General features: G+C 38.5%; 1 protein-coding gene across 2 annotated transcripts in view; it reads left to right on the top strand.

Annotated features, from left to right (window-relative positions):
- The window catches only part of LOC125233280 (sodium-independent sulfate anion transporter), a 73,170-nt gene that overhangs the window by 34,652 nt on the left and 25,663 nt on the right, over positions 1-12,855 (top strand). The window lies entirely within an intron of this gene.

The following is a 12,855-nucleotide window of genomic DNA, read 5'->3' as shown; positions in this document are numbered from 1 at the left end:
AGATTATTTTATTGTTATTCAGATTCTCAAATTTCGTTACGATTGATTAAGTTTTGAAGAAGAAAACAGTCGAGCGCGGACGCGGAACCTCGATTTTAAAGATTTTTTCGCAATATCTTTTAACTGGGTTGTTCTGAATGGACATTTTTTTTTGCGATAAATTTACTTAATAACACTAGTATATTTAACTAAAATTCCCCAATTGTAAGGGGGGCTCCTTTCCATTTAATCATTTTTGCTCCTGTAGCGTCTTAACAAATCTCGGAACCCTTCGAATGATGACCGTACGCAAACTCAACCTCGTTCTTTCCTATTATTTCTTACATTATATTTCCGTACTATTATGGACGGTAACTGATGCTTAGTTAAATTAGCAATTTCAGTTCGCATGTCTGCAAGATAATTGTAGGATACTTAAACTTTACTGTTGAGTTATTTAATAGCTACTCAAGTTAATAACTTTTATTTGTTTTCATTTTGACATTATTAAGCGTGCGTCCATCCTATGCATCGTCGACTCAGGACACTTATATAAACTTCAATTGCTTGATATGTACGCCGCACGCCCCGCTCCGCTGCACGCCCCGACGAACATTCCGCTCTGAGCGTCCACTCAGGCCTTGCACTTACGAAGCGTTAGCGATTGAAAAACGTTGGCTAGATCTAGGCACAGTATACGGCCCAGCCACGACATTGGTCTGAGCGCGGCAGCGGCGAGCGGCAGTCATACGTGCGAATGAAAAGTCCCATCGCTGTGTCTCGCTTCAATGTATGGCCGCCGCTCGCCGCCGTCGCGCTTAGACCAATGTCGTGGCTGAGCTGTAAGGCAACAGCGGCGCGGCGACGCAAAAGGTACCTACTGCGTCCGAAAGCACGTGGTTGAACAAAATTATACTATAAATGTTATAAGACACCGTCTAAAGTAATTTAATTCTATTATCTATAAGTATTAGTATATTAATACCACATTATATCAGCCAGACAACACAAAAAATATCCTTATGCATATTATTCTTATCCACGTTTATCCAAATCCGCTTGCATGTGTTGCGTAACGTCACACCTCGGACGAGACTATACGAAAGTGGCGCGTTCCTAGCACACAGTATAAACTCGTGTAGGTGAACGCGTCGACTGTTCGCGTTTCTGATAGGCGGTAACTGTGAGGTAACCGGTGGTGTGGGGGGGGTGGTGGGCGGCACTTTCAGCGGAGAGCAGTAGTGGCTATACTGTACGATAGTATTCTTTATTATACTGTGGTAACGTACACGACGCGCTTGTGTGCACCCCGCGCGGCTTACGTTTTGTTAGAAGAGTTATTACTGATTTATACCATAAATTAAATATAACAAGATCATACCATCCCATACATTAAAATGCGACCGCCTACGAACGCGCTTACACTCCACCACACATAGATGGCACCACAAAAAATGCCTTGTTGCCACCGATTATTTGTAGATTGGCATTAAGTGTCAATTCCGAGCCGTAAATCTATGTCAAAAGTGACACTTAACGCCATCTACAAGTATAATCGAAAGCTACAAGACATTTTTTTTGTGTCGCCATCTATGTGTGGTGGAGTGTAAGCGCGGTCTTAGGCGGTCGCATTTTAATGTATGGGACGGTATGATCTTGTTATATTTAATTTATGTTTATACTGTGATCTAGGTACCTACTCAGTTCAGGATTGGTGAATTATGTTTAGCGAAACAAATTGACTTGTCAGGGCCACAGGTAGCGTATCATGATATTATTCAATTATCGTTCAACGTAAGCATTGTTGTTTGTGAAATTACATTATACGCCCCTAATTTGATGCCATGTTTTGTGTTCTTACTGCTGATTATATGAACAATATTAACGTCGATGATTTTATTTATTACTAGCTTTTGCCCGCGACTTCACTCGCGTTAGAAAGAGACAAAAATTTGCCTATGTCATTCTCCGTCTCTTCAACTATCTCCACTTAAAAAATCACGACAAATCGTCGCTCCGTTTTGCCGTGAAGGACGGACAAACAAATAGACACACACACTTTCCCATTTATAATATTAGTATGGATGTAGATTGTTAACTATTACACTAGCGGCTCACCCCGGCTACGCACGGGGATTATCATAAAAATGGTTATAGTATGTTATCCGTAAAAGATAGACATATAATACAAGCCTTCTTGAGCTTACCGTGGGGCTCAGTCAATCTGTGTAAAAATGCCCTATATGCCATCGCGGACTATTTTGTAGACTTATGAGAGAGACACAATTTTGCCATAGGGTACAGCGGGGCAAATCTCGACTGGGGGGCCAAACGGGTCCATTTTTTCCATGTTTTACAATATTAGTGTGTCCACCGGTTATATGTATACAATGGTAGGCCTGTTCAGTGGATACATCTAGAACTCAACATCATAGTGTAATAATGGAAAAAATGGATTAGTTACAATTGTCCCCCAGTCGAGATTTTCCCCGCTGTACTTTCCCTACATTGTTTTGATAAGCTCTCAGCCAGCGGGATATTGCCCGACTCGATTAGCATATATGTCATATTTCAGCCAATTCAAAATAAATCTCAAAAAATTGTATACCTAAACCTTCCTCAAGAATCACTCTAAGCATAGGTGAAGACCGCATGAAAATCCGTTCAGTAGTTTTTGAGTTTATCGCGAACACATACACACAGACAGACGCGGCGGGGGACTTTGTGTTATAAGGTGTAGGATAGGATAAATGTAAATCATTTCAGCTATATTTCTAATGTAAACACAGAGTTAATGGAAACCGAAATCGAGTTCCAGGCAAATAATTGAGCAGACCCACCTGACTGGCAACAAAGGACATTGTTCGCCGAAGGTTTATTAGCAATCTACCGACCTGACATCTCATCCCAAATTAATACACCACACTCATTCACTTATATATTATTTCGTAAGGATAGGGCGCACATAGGGCGCAGATATCTACTAACGCCCCGTGGTCGTGCGACCGTCGCCGTCGTTCTGTATCCCACTCTTTACATCCTTGGGATGGTAAATTACACTTCCCTAGAGTGCAGAAGAAATATAACTCTCATAAAGTTCTTCTTACGTTTAATACGCGGCCGAATTACTAACCCTACCATGCTATCTCTGATTTCATTAAAAGTTCGCCCTATTACTGGCATAGAACTCCGCCCCCGTCCACAAACTCTATTCGCTATCCCGACAGCACGAACTCATGCCCTATCACACTCTCCGCTTCATCATGCATTAACTCTTCTAAATGAAATACTGGCCAGTGACAGCAATCTGGACATTTTTTACAGCACGGAATCTCAATTCCTTTCGATTAGTAGCCGATACCTGGAAGCTAATACGACTCTAAGTTCCATTAGCTACTGATTATTAAGAGGGCATTCAACGAAAACGGCGTAATAATGTAAAATTGATAGTTTTAGTCGGCAAAATGCTACACTTTCCGTCATCTAAAAGACTTATTAAGTTCAGGATTCGGTTAGGACATCTTCTTAACTTACATGTTGTGAGACTGGATTTTTAAAAACTAACTCACTTAATTAATTATGATTTTTTTTCTGGTGCATGTTTAGGAAAACCCGCGAAAAGTGCTGACTTAGTCCGTCTAATTTGTAAAATTTGGATAGTTTTGAATGCTTCAAGTGGTAAATTTGTATTATGTATATCCTGTACTACAATCTTCTGAGACTACTTCTTTGTTATAAGGCTTTAGAATAGAGTAAATGAGGATATGATGAATCCAATTTGTTTCAGAAATCACCTCAGAATAAGTGTCAATTTCTTCGAAAACTTACGTGTTTTTGAAGTAGTTTTAATATAAAAATAATCTGTAACGCTTACTCAAACAGATTTTATGCAAAAGTTTTCTATTAATTGCAATTTAATATTTTTGACGATTTTTTAAAAATGCCTCCCTATTACCGGTTACGCACGCTTGCGATGTCAGTACCGCGGCAGAGCTTGTAGAGGCAGGACGTATGTTAGTCCGCTCCGCACGCGGCGCGACGATCGCGAAGTTATTTTGTCATTGTGTGCGGCACCCGCCGTGTCCAAAACCGCACTTGTGTGCGTGTTTGGCTCTACTGTTGCATGTATACTGCGACCGAAAACTTTGATCCTTGGGTTGACGACTTTGGTAACTAACTAATTAACTTGACTAATATTTTTAGTAAGTATTATTTATTATTGAATATCATTTTAGGTTACTGACTCGTCTCAACAAAATCTTTGACAATAGATGGTACTCAGGATCTGATGATGAAGTCAGATGGTAGTCATGAGTTCTCATCAACCAGGTCTTGAAACCATTTCGTGTTTGGGCTCGTTTGATTCACCTCAACAAGATCTTTGACAAGAGGTGATGGTACCCAGGATCTGATGATGAAGCCGGAAGGTAGTCATGAGTTCTCAACAACCAGGTCTTGAAACCATTTCGTGTTTGGGCTCGTTTGATTTGCCTCAACAAGATCTTTGACAAGAGGTGATGGTACCCAGGATCTGATGATGAAGCCGGAAGGTAGTCATGAGTTCTCATCAACCAGGTCTTGAAACCATTTCGTGTTTGGGCTCGTTTGGTTCGTCTCAACAAGATCTTTGACAAGAGATGGTACCCAGGATCTGATGATGAAGCTGGAAGGTAGTCAAGAGAATTCATCAACCAGGTCTTGAAACCACTCCGTGTTTGGGCTCGTTTGGTTCGTCTCAACAAGATCTTTGACAAGAGGTGATGGTACCCAGGATCTGATGATGAAGCCGGAAGGTAGTCATGAGTTCTCATCAACTAGGTCTTGAAACCATTTCGTGTTTGGGCTCGTTTGGTTCGTCTCAACAAGATCTTTGACAAGAGATGGTACCCAGGATCTGATGGTGAAGCCGGAAGGTAGTCAAGAGTATTCAACAACCAGGTCTTGAAACTCTTCTGTGTTTGGGCTCGTTTGATTCGTCTCAACAAGATCTTTGACAAGAGATGGTACCCAGGATCTGATGATGAAGCTGGAAGGTAGTCAAGAGTATTCCACGTGACCAGACCTGGTGTCTTGAAAACACTACGTGTTTGGGTTCGTTTGATTCGTCTCAACAAGATCTTTGACAAGAGATGGTAATCACTCTTTTATACTCTGGCGCATCCACTATCTCAGTGTGTCAACAGTCAACTAAAGCAGGTAGGCGTAGCGTAGAGTTGTATTTCCTTACAAAAAACTAATACATAGATGTGGAGGTCCACATCTGTTGGTTCTGGTCGTTCCTGTGCTCCATGCAATTAAAACAACATAATATTTAAAAACCGACCGAGAGCGTGTCGGGTCACGCTCAGTGCCTACACTGAGCGTGGCACGACACGCTCTCGGCCGGTTTTTAAAGCCGCGTTGGTAAATAGCCGCTCGGCTCTTCCGTAGTTTTCCATATTTTTCAAAAACTACAGAACCTATCAAGTTCAGATTCAGATTCAGATTCAGATTTTTTATTGATAAAATATGATATTTTACACGTCATTTTTTATAAGTAAGTATAAATACAATAATCTAAGCTTAAGTAAATCAGTATTAGTACATTTCACATGATAAAAATATACATTATACAGTTTTATTATTAACTATTTATATGAATTATGAACTTTAATTTTAATATTTTTTTGTGGTTGGGTTGGCCACTTCTCTATTCATGAATTCGTCTATGTTATAACACGCCAGTTCAATTAATAGCGATTTGAGTTTTTTATCGAATAATGAATCGTTCAATTCGACAATTTCGGTGGGAAGCGCGTTGTATAATTTAGCCCCAATGACAGCGAGTGACTTTTTAGTTTTAGCGAGTTTATACTGTGGGACGACCAGACGGGGTCTCCGTCGCGTGCTTCTATCTCGTTTAGCAGAGGAGACATAGTTGTGTACGTTTGCCCTTATATACCTACACGCAGTGAGGACAAAAACACTTGGAAGCGTAGGTATTTTTAGTTCTTTGAATAGTTCTTTGGCAGGATGATCGTAGCGTTTTCCTGATATGATCCGCACTGCGCGCTTTTGTATTTTAAAGGCTCGATCACGGTCTGCCGCCAGACCCCACAGGTCTACATTTTGCGTAAGGATTGAATGGAAGTATCCATAGTATGCCTTAAGTAGGTTTATGCGTGAAAGGCTAGGCGCGAGTCTGGATAGGGCATAGCACGCTGATGCGAGTTTGTCACACATGGTATCGATGTGAGGCGCCCACGTGAGGCCGGCGTCCAGCGTGCAGCCCAAGTACCTAACTTCATTTACCTGTGGCACCTGAACGTTGTCTAGAAGTATGTTAAGCTCTTTATCGTTTTTTCTCAGTTGAAAGTGCATTATATATGTTTTTTCGATATTTAGCATCATCCCGTTTGCTTCAAACCAACAATGTATTTGTTTTATCGCGTCATTCAACTTAATGTTTAATTGTTCAAAGCTGTCGGCATTTACCAGTACACAGGTGTCATCCGCAAAGGTTATAAGCTCGAGCTCAGGGCAAGCCGCGGAGATGTCATTTACTAAGATTAAAAATAAGTTATTTCCCGTTACAGAACCTTGAGGGACAGCGCAGTTCCCAATAGACTCCAGATCTGATTTAGAATCAAGTACGAATGTGCGCTGTTTCCTGTTTGTAAGGAAAGATCGAATCGTTTCAAGGAAGAGTCCGTTTATTCCATAACGCGACAGCTTCTCCAGCAGTAGGGCATGGTCAACCATTTCGAAGGCACGCGACAGATCGCAGAATATTGCGGCCACCTGTCGCCCGCCCTCGAGATGCGTCAGCACCCGCGCAACGACGTCCCGCGTCGCGTCAGCTGTCGATAGGCGCGGTTGATATGCATACTGCTGTTTACTATTCTACTCTATTCATAAACTTAATATTCTACTCTCTCGATTGACAACTAAATATAAGAATAAAAAAATTGTCCTTTGTGGGGATTGGAACATTGATATATTAAAAAATGGTCCTTTTGCAAAAGAACTTAAGACAACAATTAGAAACTACAACTTAACATTACATATAAATTCGCCTACCAGAATAAATACTTGTATAGATCAAATAGCCAGTAATGTTAAAAAAGTTGAAGCACTTACACATAGACTGTGTTTATCTGACCATGATATGGCACAAACGATTACTTTTAATGTAAAAGGGAAAAATAAATGTCTGACTTGGTTCGACTATAAAAGAGATTTAAATCAAGAAAATATCGCTAAATTTGTTCATTGTATGTCTGCCTTATCATTCTCTGATGTATTATCCTCTGACAATCTGTCAGTGGCTTTCACTTTGTTTTACGAAGTTCTGTGCTTATTTTATAATCTCTGCTTCCCAGTCATCAAGGTAAAGGTAAACAATCAGAACAAAAAAATTAAGTGGCTGTCTAAAGGTATACGAAAGTCCTGTCAGACAAAGCGTAAGTTATATCTCAGATACAAATTAGAAAAAACAAATAAATTGGGAAACAGAATGAAATTTAAAATATATAGGAAATTATTGAGAAAATGCATTACAAAGTCACAAACAATTAATAATAACAACTACATATCAAATCATAAAAATAAATGTAAAGCTACGTGGGATGTCATCTCCGCTAATTCGTCTAGTGCTTATAATTATAATGAAATTGATTATGTGAATTTTAACAATAAGACATTCAAAGATCCTCTAGATATTTGCAATTTATTTAATAATTATTTTATCGACATTACCTCAGTACAATCTGCTATGAATCGTAATCAGGCAAATAGAATTGACAACATAAGCAATTATCCTTCCACGATATTTTTACATCCTGTAGATTCAAATGAAGTTTATAAACTGATAATTACTTTAAATAATAGTAAGGCTTGTGGTTATGACGACATTACCTCAAGAATCCTTAAATTAATTGCTAATTGTGTATGTCAACCTATAGCTCATATCATCAATTTATCGTTTTCTCAGGGCATCTTTCCAGACCAATTGAAATTATCTGTTGTTAAGCCTTTATTAAAGAAAGGCGAACGCAGCGATCCTAACAACTACAGGCCAATAACAATTGTTCCCGTTATCTCAAAAGTTTTTGAGAAAGCTTTATGTGAGAGATTAACAGGGTTTTTAGAGAGAAACAATTTGCTGAAACCGGAGCAATTCGGTTTTAGGAAAGGCCTTTCAACTGAGTTGGCCTGTTTTGAGCTTGTGAAGCATGTATCCGAGTGTATAAATGGCAAATTACCTGTAGTTTCTTTGTTTCTGGATCTAAGTAAAGCCTTCGACTACGTAAACCACGATAAACTCCTCGGGAAACTTGAATGTTATGGAATAAGAGGCGTAGCACTAGAATGGGTTAAAAGTTATTTATCGAATAGGAAACAATGTACAGAAATTGTTAAAATTCAAAAAATGAAAAATCATTATGTCAAAGTCAAATATCGATCAAATTTTCGTGAAATTAAAACTGGAGTGCCTCAAGGGAGCAATTTGGGCCCCCTTTTATTTTTAGTCTATATAAATGACCTTCCTCTTACTATTCCCCACAAATGCATATTATTCGCTGATGACACTACAATATTGATAAAGGGAGATAATATTCATGAATACGAGAATAATATAAATGATACATTAGCTGACATAAATAATTGGACAATCTGTAATAATTTAAATTTAAATATAGAAAAGACATTTTTTATTCAATTTCATTCATATAACAGTAATCCATTGCAATTAAATATTAATTATAATAGCCATTGTATATCAAATTGTGAACATATTAAGTTTTTGGGATTATATATTGACCAGCACCTTAATTGGAAAAAACATATCGATTATGTCTGCAGCAGAATAGATAGATTCGTATTTGCTCTGAGAAAACTTAAAGATACTGTGAATACTGCAGCGGCGCTCACAGCCTATCATGGCTATGTGTCCTCGGTGCTCAATTATGGTTTGCTACTTTGGGGTAATTCTGTTGATGCCGAAAGAGCCCTACTGCAACAAAAAAAATGCATCCGTGCAATACTTGGCGCATGGGTAATAGACAGTTGCCGACCACTTTTTAAGGAATTAAAAATATTGCCATTAGCTAGTATGTATATTTTAAAAGCATGCCTATTTGTAAGAGATCGGCCAGACATATTTAAAATGAGATCAGAGTTCTTCTCAGGAACACAGAGATCTCAATATCAAAACCTGATATATCAGCCAAGATGCAACACGGCTATATACAAAAATAATGCATATAATATGTGTATTCTACTGTATAATAATGCTCCCAATGATATAAGATGTTTAAAAACAACTGATTTTCGGAAGAAAATGAGAAGTTTTCTGTTAGAACAATGCTTTTATAGTGTAAAGGAATATATTGAACATAATAATATTAATAAGTAGGTAATCAATGTCTAATGCAAATTAAATTATATTCAATGTACCGTAATAAATAATAATGATAATTTTCTAATGTAATCCTAATGTTATGTATTAGTAGCTTTTTTTGTTTCTTTAATATTTGCACATCGTTTAACCACGATAGAATACTGTGACTGAAAATTCTTACAAGAACAACCTGTAACTACAATTAAGTATTCTTGCAAATAAATGATTGATTGATTGATTGATTGATACTAAGTAAGTTATTATTTGAAAAGTATCCCATAAGTCTTGAGCTAATGAGGGACTCAAATACCTTAGAGATAATCGGTATCAGTGATATTGGACGATAGCATTTTTCCAAATCTGTGTTTCCTTTACCCTTGTATACGGGTTGAACCTTAATTTGCTTTAATGAGTCAGGGTATACACCGTTTGCGATACATTCATTAAATAAGACAAGAAGCAGTGATACAATAATAGGTGGTAAGAGGTCAAGTATGCGCGTCGTCATATCATTGATATCTTTAGAGTCCTTGCGTTTTATTTTTTTAAAGGCTTTTGTGATATCGGCAAGGGTGAAAAGTTCGAACTGGAAATTAGGTATTGATATGGGTAGGTAGTTAGATAAGTAATTAAGCGCAGACCGAACGCACGGCTGTTTATTATTGCTATTTGCGTTGATGTAATACCGGTTTAGTTGGGATGCGGCGGACGCGGCGCACCGATCAGCTGATTTCAAAACAAACAAGTTAATAGCGCTGTTTTTCTTGTTTTTATTTTTACAAGTTTCTGATGCTATTTCTCGCCATATGTCACGACACATATTTTCATTGGATTTTGATATTTGGCTATTTAAGTAGTCGCTTCTTGCACTTTTTAAGGTTGTCCAGTACAATGATTCAGTGTTTTGTAAGTTGGAATATAATTCGGTGTCATTAGGGCTTTGTTGGATTTTAAATTTGAGTTTGCGAATTTGGTGACGTAACTGTTTGATTGTGTCGTCGACCCAACCACTTACATTTGGTCTCACTAATTGTTTTCTAAGAGGAAAACAAATGTTAAAATAATGTTTAATTACATTTAGTACCAAGTCAATTTTTTCGCCTGGGCAAATACATTTTTGTTGAATTGTATTCCAATCATACAGGTTAAGGTTAGCAATGAAATTTTCGACATTTGTTTTTGCGAAGTTTCGCTTAAGCGTGTGTTTATTGCACGAGTAATATGACTGGGTTTGAATGCTTACATTTGTACATAAATGGTCAGATAAATTCAGCTCGATACATGATACATTTTTTATATTTATTTTAGGCATATTTGTAAATACATGGTCTATACAACTGCTAGAGGATTTAGTAATTCTAGTAGGTGCGTTAATTAGTTGGCGAAGACCGAACAGTTTAATGGTATCACTCAACGTTTTGGATATAGTACAATTATTAAATAAATTTATATTAATGTCGCCAACGATAATAACATTGTAGTTTTTCATTATACTTAAATTAAGTAGTTCTGTCAACTTAGAGAAATATAACTGTACATCACCGCTTGGGGGCCTGTAGATGCATACAACGATGACATCGGCACCGACGACCTCGATCCCACAGGCCTCAAAGTGCATTTCCTCCGACAGGTCGGCGATTTCTCTTCTTTCTATCGTCGTTATGTCTGGTCTGACGTAGATGCAGGCTCCACCACCTCGACGAGAGCGTCTAGAGAACTCAGCGCGAAGAGTGAAGTTCAGGATGTTGACCGAGTGGAGTTGGTAAGTCTGGAGCCAGTGTTCCGTAAGACACAGAATGTCCACGCCGGGATTGAATAGCTGGAGCTCGCATTCGAGTTTGAATGTTTTGTTCTCGAGTCGATTAATATTTTGATGTAAAATGTTTATTTCGGTGGTTCTGTGATTGCTATTATTCTTATGAGGTGTTTTTTTCTGAGGGCACCTTGTTTTCCCTGGGTCGGAGAAAGGGCTGCCATTTTGAGATGCTTGTGTTGACCGGCCAAACTTCTGCGTTCATAAACATATCGAATATTGCTGCAGGAATACCTATTTTGAAAGAGGCATAGGTGTCACGTTTAGATGGAATGGATTCAACTGTGTATTGATATCCCTCACATGTTTTTTCTAGGTGAGTAACCAGGTCTTGGGGGGTCGTGTCTTTTTTGAAAAAACAGCCGTGTAGGTATTTTATCGTTTCCACTCCAGCTATGGTCGTGTTCGTCGCGGATCCCTTGATAACATTGACCGGTCTCGGATTGCGTCGCTGATGACGGTGTTGAAGCTTGTCCGTGGATAATTTGGCGATATCATGATCAGCTGATATTTCAACACTCGTATTTTGTGAAATGTCATTTGCACAGTCAATATTTGTTTGGTTATTGACGGTGTCGTGTGAGTTTTGCAGCATTTGACTTGCATTATTGTCAATTATTGTATTTGTGCAGTTTTTTGCTGATTTCTTTGTTTGGACAGCCGTGGCGGCGGCAACGGTTTTTTTTGATGATGCGTCTTTTTTGTTTGCAGGTAGGTTTGATCGTTTAGCATTCGTTCTCCACGTCGCCTTCTCTCTCGCACGCACTGCGGTGGCGCGCGGGATCCGTGCCGGCGCATCTACAGGAGCGAGATGGCTAGTCGGTGTGGATGCGGCACTCGAAGCGCCGCTGATTGGTGTTGAGTAGGCGCATTTGTTTGTGCTGTTATCGGGAACCTTTACTTGACACTCCGGTTTTTGTGTGGAAGTAACTGACTTTAATTGATTCAATTCGAGGATAATTTGGTCTAATTTCACATATATATCATTAACTTTTTGTTCAATGGGGCTTAGCAATTTTTTTAAAAGGATTTGTACAATTTCACTGTCTTTTTTAGCCATTTTAAACACAGATTATTAACTACTGTACTACGTGACCGTCAGTGACCGGTGGCCGACCGCGCGCGACTGAAACAGTTTTCCTAGAAAACAGTTTTCCTAGAAAGTTTATAAAGTTCTACTTTTGTGATTTTTAAACATTTTTTAAATATATGGTTAAAAAGTTAGAGGGGGGGGGGGGACACTTTTTTTTCCTTTAGGAGCGATTATTCCCGAAAATATTAATATTATCACAAAACGATTTCAGTAATTCATTTTTAAAAACCTATCCAACAATAAATCATACGTTAGGGTTGAAATGAAAAAAAAATCACTCCCTACTTTACGTGTAGGGGGGGTACCCTAATAAAACATTTTTTCCACTTTTTATTTTTGCACTTTGTCGGCGTGACTGATATAATAAATATTGGTACCAAATTTCAGCTCTCTAGTTCTAACGGTCACTGAGATTATCCGCGGACGGACGGACGGACGGAGGGACAGACAGACAGACATGGCGAAACTATAAGGGTTCCTAGTTGACTACGAAACCCTAAAAACACATTTTAAATATAAAAAAAACTACTTAAAATTAAAGAAAACCGATCTTAGTTTCATTATATATATATGTACCTAGAAAACATC

Source organism: Leguminivora glycinivorella, chromosome 14 (assembly GCF_023078275.1).
Source record: "Leguminivora glycinivorella isolate SPB_JAAS2020 chromosome 14, LegGlyc_1.1, whole genome shotgun sequence".
Classification (NCBI taxonomy): domain Eukaryota; kingdom Metazoa; phylum Arthropoda; class Insecta; order Lepidoptera; family Tortricidae; genus Leguminivora; species Leguminivora glycinivorella.
Note: the sequence above shows the minus strand (reverse complement) of the source record. Positions and strands in the feature narration are given on the sequence as shown.